This window comes from Populus alba, chromosome 9 (assembly GCF_005239225.2).
Source record: "Populus alba chromosome 9, ASM523922v2, whole genome shotgun sequence".
NCBI lineage: Eukaryota > Viridiplantae > Streptophyta > Magnoliopsida > Malpighiales > Salicaceae > Populus > Populus alba.
This window is the reverse complement of record NC_133292.1, coordinates 4,936,717-4,952,094: the sequence shown is the minus strand read 5'-3', so window position 1 is coordinate 4,952,094 and position 15,378 is coordinate 4,936,717.

Here is a 15,378-nt window from a genome sequence, read left to right as displayed (position 1 = left end):
TTCAAAAGCATTCTTAACCAAACACATTAGAACTACTTTTTTTTAAACCTCAATTTCAACCATAGTTTTAACCAAACACCTATTTTTTCAAACCAACCTCAACTAAAAATATTTTTTATAAAACAACTTTTTTAAAACCACAACCGCTACCGCAATACCAAACACACTCTTAATCTACCTGTTTCGGTTCCATCAATAAGGAAACAACCTATCAAGATCTTTTATTTTTTTATTTTAAAAAATATTTTTTTAAAAAAATAAATGTTATTCTACTTTCTTATTTGTTTAAAATTAATTTTTTTATTAGTATTTTTAGATTATTCTAATATATCAAAAAATCAATTCAATTCAAAAATCTAAAATGTTAAGTGAGATCCCAAGATATAATTTATATTATTCTCTAATACATCTCCCTAAGTGAAAGTTTTTTAGGTTTGAAACTTGCACAAAGTCCATATTACCTTATGTTTAATTTTTATCAAATAAATAGGGATAGTGAGATTCAAACTCGTGAACACTTTTAGTCATCAAAGCTCTGATATCTTATCAAAGAATCAATTCAATCCAAAAACTTAAACTGTTAGATAAGGTTCTAAGATATAGTTTATATTATTCTCTAACATAATATACTGATATCAAAAATAAATTTTTAAAAATAAAAAAAAAATATTATTTTGATGCATTTCTAAACTTAAAAAAAAAATTAAAAAACAACTATTACCACAATATCAAACAGACTCTAAACACTCTGTATTCTAGATGGGAAACGTGAGCTCGACTCGGGGGTGTTTGGAAGTATAGTCTGACCGTGTTTTTTTAAAAATTGATTTTTTTTCTTTGATTTTTTGTGTTTTTTTTTATTATTTTTATGTGTTAATATCAAAAATAATTTTTTTAAAAATTATACTTCCACATATATAGTAAGTACATGTCTTGGTTTGTGTGTGTGTGTATTTCTCAATTCTAAGTTTTTTTAAAAAAAACTTTTGAACAGCTATAATTTGAAGTTCATTAACAAGATAAGTAAATGTGTATGTTGCGCGCAACTGACGCTGATACGAAATAACCTGGCTTAGTTACTTAAAAATCAAAACATGGAGTTTAATTCTAGTTGAATTAGATAATATATTAATATAGCAAAACCTAGTTAACTGGGCTAGAATTTTAATAAAGGGTGAGTAAAAAAATAAAAAAAAACTGATTAAATAGAGAAAATTAGGAAAAAAATAATCAAAAAAACCAAATCATGAAAAAAATTGATTAAACTGATTAAAATTTTAAAAAAATTGGTTGGTTTGGTTTCGGTTTTATAAGCCTAAAACAAAAAAAAGGGAACCGAACCAAACACAAATCGAAAAAAACCGAAAACAAAATCGAGCCAAACCGGAAAAAATCGAGTCAAATCGGTTTGAACATGTTTTTATCCAAAAAACCGAACCAAACTGAAACCGGTTTCGGTTAAAAAAAACAAAAAATTTCGGTTTGGTTATTTTTTTATCTAAAAAACCGAACCGAAACCGGTCAGTTTGAACCGGTTTCGGTTAAAAAAAAACGAAATATTTCAGTTTGGTTATTTTTTTTATAAAAACTAAACCGAACCAAAACTGGTCAGTTTGAACCGGTTTCGGTTAAAAAAAAAACAAAAAATTTTGGTTTGGTTATTTTTTTTTATAAAAACCAAATTAAACTAAAAATAATCACCCCTAATTTTAATGATTCAATAGAACATGGTAAAGTTAAAACGAATGAAAAAAGAAATTATGGACAATTAACTTGATTAACATATAAAATATAGCAGTTAACAAAAATCATATAGTGTTTTTCAAGTAATGATGATGTATAATGTAGCTTGATAAGTTGATTTATTGAATATCATCACGTCAGTATATTTTTCAACGCAGCACTACACTGATTTGTTGATTGTCATATTAACAAATCAATCGAAGTGTCTTGTAGAGGCACTTAAGCGTCACAGGCCTCCATCCCTCCATCACTGCCGCTTTAATTAACGGTGCAAATTCACACGCCGCATGGATTTGTAGAAGCCTTAGATCGAAGACCCCATCATGGAAAATTTAAAGAAATAGCTTAGTGGTAGCTGAGCCTTCTTTTCTGTGTATCAACTCAGCTGGAACTGAGCTTTCATTAATTTCTGTACAGGTGCATGATGATATAAATTAGCTGGTCCTCAAGGGTGTCGCGTGATGATAAAAAATTTAAAATCTATATAACAAATTTCGAGTTTAAATCAGGATATATATTTTCTGGGATCTTAAAAAAAAAAAAAGTAGATATAAATTAGCTGATGATTCTATATCTTGTTGGATATGGATTAGGGTTCCTCCAGCTTGCACTTTCTTTCACCAGCTAAAGTGATCGTCTCTGTCTTGCCCGTTTCCTGCAATTCTGAAATAACCTATCCTTCATTTTCCTCTGTGATGCATGGACTCCATTGCCACGAGTTAAAATTAAGAAAGATAATCTCAAATTTACTGCAATATTGTTTTAATCCATGCCTGCCATAGATCATCAAGTAACCGGAACGCAGACAAGAAGGAAATGACCTGGTGTTTTAGTTCACTAGTTTCAACTTTTAATTCCTTAGAGAGAGACAAGGTCTGCAGAGGCAGGCAAGAGAGGCTTGCTGATGCACCTAACCCATTAACTCAGAGCAAATAATTGGCTAACAGCTTCTTGTCTATGGTCCCAAACTCTAGCCGTACCCACATGAAGGTGGTCCACTTTGGTTATCATTTTTCTTTCGCATGAACATTTAATCTGTAAGCTCCACCAAACTGATCAAAGATGGAAAAGGATTTCGGTAGGGCATATGTTAGAGAATAATATAAATCATATTTTAGAATCTCATCAAACAGCTTAAGCTATTAAATTGATATAGTTCTTTAACATGGTATCAGAGCCTTGATGACTAAGTGGTCACGGGTTCGAATCTCACCATTCTTATTTATTTGATAAAAAAAATTAAGCATGAGGTAATGTGAGTATATGCAAGTTTTAAATTCAAAAAGCTTTCACTTAAAGAGGTGTATTAGAGAATAATATAAATCATATCTTAGAATCTTCATCTATTAGCTTAAACTATTAGATTAAGATGGTTCTTTAACAATGTAGATGTGCATCTCATGCTCATCACTACAGTACGCGCTGTTATTTCCCATTTCCCATCCTCTATAATGGCTATTTTCTTTTTGACTATTTCGTCCATGAGCATCAACGATAATACTTATTAATTGGCCTTTTCTCTCTGCAATTTCTTGTTTGTCTAGACCTTCCATGCTCCCATCATGCAGTCGGAGTGCGCTACACTGCTCCTTGCAAGGGATAGGTTATATATCATGTGATGCGTCTTTCAGCCAATAATTTTGAGGTTCAAAATGCATTACCTCTTCCTTCTGAATTTGCATCATGTCTGGAAATTACTGGAGGAAATAGAGTAGTTTCTTAATGATTTTCTTCGAACGTACATGAATTCTTTCGTCATACTCAACCAAGATAATTTAATCCTATGTTGACTTTTCCTATGGTTAGAAGATAATCTCAAGGTTAATTGATTCAAACCATGAATGGCAGTAATTTAATCATATATTAATCTACTTTTGTTTGAAAAACTATTCGAGGAAAACTGAAAAACAAAGATCAGTCCTTATGAATTGTTTTCTTAATTTGGATCTGCAGACAAGTCATCTGCCATCATCCCTATCGACCCACGTAGCCCACCACGGACAGCTACTTTGCTCTCATCCTTCAAATTATTTTTCAGGATTTTTCTTGGACCTAGCATCCCAGAAGAAAATAATAAAGACTGGACAGCAACGACCAAAAAAAAAAAAAAAAAAAAACACGACGGACAGTTTGAGTCGATCACCAATTCTGAAATAACACAGAATCTTTGAAGATGACACTGTACGCGCCTGTTTGATCAAAACGAGAACCAATCGATCACCAGATTCTTCAGTGGGAAAATCTGGAGTCCTGAGGGGTGCCAGCCTGTCTATATATTCTGTGCTCTAGTTTTTCTAATTTTTTATTATTAATAATTTACATGGATTGGAATATTTGTCCCTTCTCCCTAGAGACCCGTGGTTGCAACTTGCAAAGAACCTCTTTTTTTTTTTTTTTTTTTTTTGTTGGGTTCAAGTTGATCCACAGGGCCCATGGATGGGCCAATAAGCTGTATGGAAAATCAAGAATGGGAGTCTACAAAATACTGATGTTTCTACATACACTATTAAATTATGAGTACAAATTATAAATAAAAATTGCTTTGGTTATGGGCCCATAGGTCACTGACATAGTTTATTTTTAATTGATATTTTTTTTAATCTCATCTATTAATATTAGATTGATCGAAAATTAAACTTTATAATTTATTTTAATTTATTTTATATAGAGTTATTTTAGTCTTATGATCCGAGTAGTTGGTTTAACAAGTTGACTCGAGTCACTTTATTTATTTATTTATTTATTCATTTATTTTTATCTTTTAATATTCGGTTGATTATAAATAAAGCTTTGTAATTTATTATGATTTATTTTTTATGGGGTTATTATAGTCTCATAATCAAAGTTATGGACTTGACATGCTAAATTGAGCTGACCTAAGTCAATCCATTATATTGTTATCTTAATATTAAAAAAAAATTAAAAAAAAATAGTCAAATTATATTTTTACCGGTAATTTATCTTTTTTTTATTATTATTTTTAAAGTCAACTAGGTCACGTTAGATTAACTTTCACACAGTTTAAATTTAGTTTTCCACTATAATATCTCAATATTTTTTTATATTTAATAAAAAGGTAATGCAACCCGCAGTAAAATATGGATTAATAATATAGGAGTGTTTGAGAGTGTGATAAATATTGATTTTTAAAGTTTTTTTTATTTAAAAACATATTAAAATAATATTTTTTTAATATTAAAATTATAAAAAAATTAAATTTACATTAAAAAAATAAAACAAAACAGAAACAGAAAGTCGAATCGCAGCTATAAACAGACACGCATTATTCTCCGTATGAACGAATGATTATGAGTGATTGTAGTAGAGAATTGATATAATAACCACGTGGACTGTCATGGTAGGAAGTAACAAACGATTTGATAGAAGGATTGAAAAACGAAAACAGTGTGTTCCAACTTCCATGTGAAATCAATTCTAGCCGTCAAACGGACGTCCGATAAGAACAATTATATTCGTTAATTTTAAAACTTAAAGGTGTCGCCATCACTGACAGCCTATTTCTCCTGATGTAAACCTTGGTGGGCAAGTTGGGTGATTTTGGACCGTCCATGCCTCACCTCTTAGCTCTCCAACTAGATATTTGTCTTTGCATTTTATTTGTCCTTTTTCACAGATTTTATAAATAATTAAACTCGAAGAGAATCAAGTAATAAAAAAAACACACCAGGTGTCATTTTTATTGTTTTTATAATGGAGATATTATTGTTTACCAACTTGTGCAGAAGTTCAATTAAGAAGGATATCTTTCCAGATATAGTACGTAAATCACATGTTCATGTCTAAACCATTTTTTTTATTTATTTTCTTTATATTTATTTATTGTAGTTTACTTAGATCCATGACGGTAGATATTAAAAATGAACAAATTCGCACTCGAGGTCTTGACCCAGTGGTTAAGGAACTTGTTCTCTTTCTTTGTATTCTGGGTTCAAATCTCATCGTACACGCCTGTCACCCTCACGGTGTCTTACATGCTCACTGGGTTTGCAGGATACTCAGTGAGCTGTGGGATTAGTCGTGATGCGCGCAAACTGACCCAAATACACACGTATAAAAAAAAAAAAAAAAAAAGGAACAAATTCAACAATACACACATAGCCATGGAGGCTCAATGACTCGTAATCTTTTTGAATTTCTTATCTTGTTGTTTATCATTTCTTTTTGTCATGGAGGCTCGATATTCCTATTTGATAAGAGTAAATTCTTGCCTTAATGAATAATGATATAGGTTGCATTTGGTACGTTGAATCTTATATTCTTTCTCAACCTAACCCCTAAAACCGTGATTAATTGTTGGAAATATTATTATTTTATTATTTTTATCTTGTGACTTATTGAGTTGTTTTGATTTCATGATAAGAACATATAAATTAAAGAATTGTAGTTGTTATTATTAAAATTAAATTATAAAACATGTAACAAGTTATTTGAAGCTAAATTATATGTGAGATTCGTTTGTGGTTAGGATGTTGAGTTTTATAATCTAATTAACATAAGTAATTTAATATGAAATTTTAACCTGATTTAAAATTCCATTAAAAATGAATGAGAATTGTTCTCAAATAAACTTTGAATAACAAAAGTTTAAAACTCAAAATAACTTTGTGAATTGGACAATGGATCAATGAGCTTGTTGATATGAACTTGAGTTTCATTAATGAAAAATATTTGTTATCAAGTTCTTGTATAGTCAATAATTGTTTTTAATCCATAAATTATCTTAATTTTCTAGTCAACACATTAATTATGTGATGAAAATTAATCTTATTATAAATAATTTATGAATTATTAACATTCATGAATATATTTCATAAGTATATATATTTATGAATATGAACATTCATCAAAATTAATAAATATAAATTAATCAAGAAGATTAATTAATTATGAAGATTAAGAAGAGAAACTAATGTTTTTGATTCTTAAGTATTGTAAATAGTGTACTGGATGTGTGGAAAGTCACATGAAACTTCTAGAGTTATTTCCTTCATTTGCTAATTATTTTTCATAGACACTTTTTTTTTACTGTAGAGTTTATGTTTGGTCTTTGTAAAAAAAAGTTAAATATAATTTCATTAAGTTTGTTGAACTTTATTTAAAAGTATATTTAAATAAATAGGGAATGTTTGAATTCTGAAAATCTTGTTGAAATTAGTGATTTTACACTAAATGAGAAATAATAAAATTTTAATGATAAATAATTAATTATCAACAAGAACAAAAATTTTAATTTGGTTAAATTTTAAGAGTTTCCACAAGTGTTTTGCTTGCTTTTACTTGAAGTATCATTTCAATGTATGTTTTAGTATAAATATTAGGATTTAATTTCAATATCTTATATATGATTCGATGATTGTTTTGCATGTATACTAATCTTATATTATGATTACAAGATTATAAAACCAAACATTGTATGCTCTGATATTTAATTTTTTGTGACAATTTGGACAGGAATTATTAGAAACAATGTTATTCCCATTCGTTAGTTTGCTAGCCATACTCCACCATCTACTTTAATTAATTATACATACCATGATATCCTTAATTCATATTTTTCACTAATAATGATACTGAAAAAATGTTGGCATTAAATAAAAAGTCTTTTACAGTACAGATTCAACCTTCTTGGTCATTTCCTATCACAAAATTTAATTTGTTAAAAAAATTGTCATACTGTTTTTTTTTTGTCAAGTATTTTGGTTGTGTTGGTAGTATTCAAGAAAGAATAATTTATCTCGATTTTTCTTTGTATATCATTAACAATTAATTTTTTAATTTGATTTAACTTTGGAATTCAAAAATAATAAAATATGTGAATGAAATCTAATTATTTCAAAATTATATATTCCCGAGGATGTGTTGAAGACAAAGACAATATATAACCTATACATGATTTTTTTATATATATTAAAAATGGATTGAGGTCAACAATTAGCAAAATTAGAATAGCATCATCCTATAATTAAATAAATAATCGACATTAAAAATTAAGGTTACCTTGTGAGATGATTGGATGGGAGTTTTTTTTTTTTTAAAATAAAATTGAAAGATGCTTTCCGTGCCAAAAAACATCAAAACGAAATTTTTTTAAATTATTTTTAATATTAGCGCATTAAAATAATTTGAAAACATTAAAAATATATTAATTTGAAGTAAATAAAAAATTTTCAAAATTTTTCAAAAGTGCTTTTGAAACACAGAAACAAACACCATTTGATGCTTTTAAGCATCCCCGCGGTTGTTTAAAAGCTTATTTGAGAGTGTGGTTGTAATTGTTTTTTAAAATATTTTTTGTGCCGAAATACATCAAAATGATATTTTTTTTTATTTTTAAAAAATTATTTTTAAAATCAACGCATTAAAACGATTCAAAACATACAAAAAATAATAATTTTTAACAAAAAAATTAATATTTTTAAAAACATAGGTACACTAAAACAAACTGGCTAAAGCATGGCATGGAACATGATATCTTCTTTAAGCATCCCCAGTGCATTTTATTTTTATTTTTTTGCATCGGTTTTTGCTAGAGCAGAAGTGATATAAATAGTCATTATTATAAAAAAGGAGATGTTTTTGCTGTCGAGGAGTGTAGAATTTTACCTTTCAATTGAAGAGCACGAATCAGCACTTGTTCAAGTGTTATCTCAAGTTAATTGAATAAGTATAGTCTGCTCCAATTTATTGTCAACGAGAATGGAATTTTTGTAATTATCTTGATAATAAGCCAATTTAGACCAATATCGAGGCTAAACCTTCAGAGGAAGATTCAGTGAATATTCATTTTTCTACTTGAAAAACACGTTCCCAAAAAATATTTTTCCTTCAATCTTAGAATTTTCAACATTTCGAGAAAATATGAAGAGTCAAGCCTACAGACTAAATCCATCGTCCATGGCCCAAAAATACGCAGCTCGTGTGATTTTGGAAACAATTTAATGTGTATTTAGGAGTGTGGCTGTGGTTGTTTTTTAAAGTGTTTTTCATTCAGAAAAATATGCTAATAATATTTTTTTATTTTTTAAAAATTATTTTTAAGATCAGCATATCAAAATAATTTGAAAATATCAAAAACATATTAATTCAAAGCAAAAGAAAAAATCAAATTTTTTCAGAAATACTTTTAAAAAGTACTCCCAAACAGCCTCTTAATAAAATTCTTTTGTTTTGTTTAGAAATCATTAAGTATATTTTATTCTTTATGAAATTAAATATAAGATGTACTACATTTGTCATAAAACATCATGTGTTTTTACCATTTAGTTGCTCATTATTTAAAGATATTTTAAACAGTAATAACATTTATTTTTTAAAATATTTTTTAAATTTTTTTATTAAAATAATATATTTTTTAAAATTTATTTTTAATGTCAACACATTAAAAATAATAATTATGCAACGACAAACATTGCTTTACAGTAATAATATGCAAAATAACTGGACCACATGTATCATAATCTCAAAAAAGAAGTTGACTGTTGACCTGTATCATAGCATGAAATTAACAAGAGAGAGCATGCATGTTCAAATGTATATACATGTATACTCTGATGGGGACACCGAACCGGAAATATTATTTATGCATGCGTATGATCATAGACGATGGAGGATAGTCCAAACCATTGAGAAATTAGGCTTTAACTTGTGTTTTGGGTTTAATTTATATGAACTTTTAGATGGGTTTTATTATTTTGGTTTTATTTGTTGGGCTTGATTTAATTAATGTTAAGTATTTTATTTAGTGGGCTATAAGCCCAACCCCTTATTCTAGTTAGGGTTTTAGTATAAATACCCTACTTCTCTAAATGTTAAGGGACTTTTGAATGAATGAAAAAATGCAGATTTGCACATCTCCAACCCCTCTCCTCCTCTTCTTTAGCTTCTTTCTTCTTTAAAGCTTGTTTCTTTTTCTTGCTTTAATTCTTTTACTTATTGTTCCGCGTCAAATTTGGTATCAGAGCACGGCTTTTAATTGTTCTTACAATTAATCGATCCATGTGTTATGTTTAACCCTAGAACAATTTGGGGGAAAAAAAAAAGTACTGTTCATAAAAAATTTTACTGTTCATCCGCCGGAAAAAAGCCCCTGTTCAGAAACCCACTGTTCACTGTTCAAAATCGCTGTTCACTACCGAAGCTCTGTGCATCACCGCCGATTGGAAACTCTGCCTCAACGCCGGTCAAACCAAGACCCACGGCGGCAGACTCTCCTACAAAAGGCCACTCTCCACGCCTTTGACAGATCGCACCAAATCATCTTCAACGGCACCTCCACAAGACCACAGCAGACCTGTGGCTTCAGCTACCATCGCCCTCAACCATTAGCAACCGACAGAGCAGTAGAACCAGCAGGCGCACAAAACCCATCACAGCCAACGTCGACTCGGGGTTTACAGCAGCACCAGCCACGCCTTCTCTCAACAACCACCAAGATCCACGCAGCAACAGATCTGTCATCAGTGGATCTCCGGCTTCAGCAGCACAAAACCACCGACAACAACCCATCTTCGGTTCCAAACCATCAGCCGCAACCACCGGTATACCTGCACATCAATCCCACAGATCGATCGGCCATTCAACATCAGCGCCGGTCACAGCCAACGATCAAAGGGACACGCCGGTTCACTGCCTTAACAACCCGCGGCGCCGCTCCCACAGCAGTTCCCTGTCTTCAGTTCCAAACTAGCAGCCGCAACCACCACAGGCACCACCACCTCTTCCCTTGCACTGCCAGACCCATCAGAACCAGCAGGCTTCGTGCGCCGCCGCCGACAACAACAACAACAGGTCACAGAAGCCAGCAGCAACAAATCGCAGCAGCCAAGGAAGAAAGAAACATACGCTGAATTTTAATTAACCTAGACACGTCAGCTGCCACATCATCAGGCTAACCACGTCAGCATCCTGGAGCCACATCATCCGCCACGTCATCAATCCGGAACCACATCAGCAGTTCAGACAGCTACACCACTGTTCGCCACGTCAGCAGAATCGCCATGTCATCAATTATTACCACATCAGTTGCTGCATAATCTACGGTCCATCCGCGATAAATTCCACAACTAAATCTTGGTCGGTAAATTACTCTACTCTTTGGTTTGTTGATTTTACTTCTTTGGTATTGCACTTAGTATTCGAAATTATCATTAATATTTCTTTTTGTGCCAAAAAAAAAAAAAATCCTCATCAATATTTTTATTTGTTAATTATGTTCATCAACCTCTTTCATTAGTGATAGCTAATATCTTGTTCTATTTGATAATTATAAGTTCTCGCTTGTGACATCGTGTTTGATTAATCATTTACAAAAAAAAAAAAAAAATTCTAGTATTACATGCTTACAATTTTATTAGTGTAATTTGTTCTTGATTAATCTCCACATTTAAAAAAAAAAAAAGATAAAAACAAAAATTAGCTTTATTTTTGTATTGTGATTTTACATGCAAGAACCCTTTGTGATCTCAATTCCATTTATAAGTTAGTATTGCATGCATTTGTGTCACGATCATCTAGTGTCTAAGCTCAAGTTTACACTTACCGTAGACTCAACCTTTAGTGATACCCTGATGATCATTTCAAAGGAACTGCAAACTTAGGTGATCAACATGTTTAGAAGAATTGAGCCCCAAGAGAGTTTTCGAATAAGGTACTCAAAGACCAATAAATATCACAAGAATAATCATTATGGACAAGATCACTCTGAGCGACACCAATATGACCATCATTTAGGTTACTCTAAACATGATGACTTTGATGAGCGAGTCTTGAGTCCTAACAAAATAGAAGCCCCCACTTTTGACGGTCGTCATGACCCTTGGATATTTGATATGTGGATTCGTGATATGGATCAATTCTTTGAGTGGCATAATTTGTCTGATAATAAAAGAGTTAGATTTGCTAAGATGAAACTCATTGATAAAGCCAAAATTTATTGGAGAGACGTTGAGGATTGTTTAGAGATGAGAGGTAAACCTCCTATAACTGATTGGATCAAAATGAAACAAAAACTTCAGGAAAAGTACCTACCCCAGTCTTATAGGAATAAACTCTTAGACCAATGGAACAATCTAAAACAAGAGAATAAGTCTATCAATGAGTACATCAGGCAGTTTAACGATTACATGATTAGATGTGCCATAAGAGAGAGTGAAGCCATGACTTTGCGTAGATTTTATAGAGGCTTAAATGATGATCTTAGAAGAGAAGTTGTATTTCAAAGTGTATCTACCCTTGACCAAGCTTATACCTTAGTTAAAGACTACAAGTTGATCACAAAGAATCAGTGGAAGAATCGTCAAGACTCTTATAATATCCCTACCAGGTCCCAATTCAGAAGTAGTGATTCTTTGTTAGGTGCTTCAACCTACAGACATAATCCTAGTAGCGCCCAACTTTGTAAGAAAGATAAGGGCAAACGAGTTGCCAATGAAGTGTCTAAAGTGAGTTCAAAGGTTAAGTGTACTAATTGTTTAGGTTTTGGTCATATCTCTTTAAATTGTACCTCTAAACCTTTAGTCATCCAAAAATTTAGGGATATAGGTAAAGAGGAATATTGTAGTGTTGAAGTGTATGAGCCTAATCTTGAGGATTTTAGTGACCTAGGTGACGAGGATGTGCAAGAAGAGGGACCCAACACAATAAGTCCCAATGAGCTGGAGAATGAGGTTAAGAAAGAGTCTGATATGTCTGCTTTAATGGTAGAGGAAGTTTTAGGAAACTCTTCAGTGGAATCACCTATAGAGATAAGTATGGTCTTAGAAGAGTCTCATGATATTAGTTCTCCTGAATTATCTGGTTCCTCACCCCACATGCTTGGTGTCCAGGACATCATAAGTTTAGAGCAACATGTTGAACTTCTTGACTTCTTACCACATGCACGTGATGAGGAAGATGAAGATAATCCTAGGTTACTTGATTGTGTCCATACCATATCTACACAGGTTTCAGACAATGCTTGTCTCATTCCACACCCTCAATCATTTAGTGTTCATAGTTACAAACCTGAGGAACTGATAGAACACCTTCCCATATCCCCTCACAATAGGATGTCTAAGTCAGCTGAGTCATTACCATGTAGGGTTCATAATTTGCATATTGAGATCATGAAACAAATTCAAGCAAGTAATGAACAATACAAATTTCGAGCTGATTTACTTAAGTATCATGATGCACTTAATGTTGGAGATTATTTCATGATACAGATTAGACCTGAACGGTGTCCTTTGAAAACCGAGCATAAATTGCAAGTAAGTAGTGCTAGACCATTCAAAGTGTTGCAAATGATTGAATCAAATACTTTTGTCATTAAATTGCCATTAAACTTTGATATTAGCTCTACTTTGAACATGAAAGACCTCAGTATTTATAAAATACAACCCATCCCTGATTCTCCTTTTGATACCCCTACCTCATTATCCATATCTTTGGCACAAAAGGAACATATTAATGCTACTTTGAATGCACAAGTTGTTTTTACCAGGGATGGTGAACTTCAGCAAATCCCAGTATATGAATTCGACGACCAGATTCAGACTATACTTGGATTATCAGAGGAACATCACAACAACTTGATCCTTGTCATTGAGAGCATTATCGGAGCTGTCTTGACCTATACTCGACGGGGTCGAGTTCTTCCAACCCCGGGAGAATTGATGGGGACACCGAACCGGAAATATTATTTATGCATGCGTATGATCATAGACGATGGAGGATAGTCCAAACCATTGAGAAATTGGGCTTTAACTTGTGTTTTGGGTTTAATTTATATGAACTTTTAGATGGGTTTTATTAATTTGGTTTTATTTGTTGGGCTTGATTTAATTAATGTTAAGTATTTTATTTAGTGGGCTATAAGCCCAACCCCTTATTCTAGTTAGGGTTTTAGTATAAATACCCTACTTCTCTAAATGTTAAGGGACTTTTGAATGAATGAAAAAATGCAGATTTGCACATCTCCAACCCCTCTCCTCCTCTTCTTTAGCTTCTTTCTTCTTTAAAGCTTCTTTCTTTTTCTTGCTTTAATTCTTTTACTTATTGTTCCGCGTCATACTCCCGACGAGAAGATGAACAAATGATTTGAACCAGAAAGAAAGGTAATTATAGGTATTTCTGTATTGAATGAAAGTGGAAAAGATTCCAATGCATAATATAGGCCAATATGTCTTTAAAAACAACTTGTTATTTGTACCTTTTTTAACCTTTTAAAGAGTTATAGAGTATGTGAAAGGATCAATAATTTGGCAGTGCATGCTCTGAGAGATGGCGGCTTGTTTGTGAGTTAGGTTATGATTGTAATTTAAAATGAATTTTTATTTAAAAATATATTAAAATAATATTTTTATTTTTTTAAAAAATTATTTTTAAAATTATTATGTCAAAATATAAAAAATTAATTTTTAACAAAAAATAAATTAAATTTTTTAAATACACGAGTTGACCCATATTTTCAAACGGGCCAACCCTAAACATTAGCAAGTGTGATTAATAATCAATTCAATTTTTTTAAGTATTAAATTAATATCTTGATATATTTATATGAAAAATAAAAATATAAAAAAATATTATTTTATTGTATTTTAATTAAAAAAATTCAATAAAATTTTCTTATTATCCAAAAAAAATCTGAAGTCATTTTTTTTTGAATTACCAGCCAATCTCCTTTGCAAAAATGGTCAGAGACTATCTATTTTAAAAAAATATAGCAAAACTCACTTTATCCCTCCTCACGACATCATCTCTCCCGTTTGTTTGTTTTTTTCACCATGCAAAACTTTCATCTCATTGTCCACCTACAACATTCTAGTTATATTTTATTTTAGGGTCTCTATAATTATTTTTTTTAAAATAATGACAATCTTATAAATATTTAAATAAATTTTGTTAATTTTTTAAAAAGAATATAAAATGTTGTTTAAATACCAAATTGTACAAGGCAAAACGTGATTTTTCAAATTATAAAAGTAAAGCGTTATTAAAGTATCAAACTAAATAAAAAATTTTAATTTTCAAATTATAGAGATAAAATGTTGTTCATGTATCAAATCACAAGATGCAAAGCATAATTTTTCAAGTTATTGAGGTAAAATGTAATTTGCATAAATGTAATTTTTTAAAAATTTCTTTTGTTAAATAAAATTCGAAGTTTCTCCTTTACAAGGACAATTTTGCAGAAAATTGAATTAATTCTTTTTTGCGAAATGCCGGAAGAAAAAAGAAAAGAAAAAAAGAAGGTTAACATTTCGATAAAAAGGGTAGCCAGTTGATGATCCCTTTTCTCGACGTAAGAGTTAAGACTACAGTGGAAAATTACATCACGCTCCTCGTCTGTACAGTTCCTGTGCTCTCCATTCCCGGTCACCATTAACATTAATTAATTCTGCTTTATTTATTTTCTAGGTGCTTTAACTACATTTATTAATTTTGCAAACAGCAACGAGAGAAAAAATATATATACTGACACGTTGTCAAAGGAGCAAACTGTAGAGTCGGCGAACCCACGGTCTTACCGTAATTTTTAAATTTTTTAAATTATTTTTTATAAGAAATTTAAATCAGTATTTTTTAGTTTTTTTATACACTATTTTTTAGAAAAAACATATTATTTTAATTTATTTT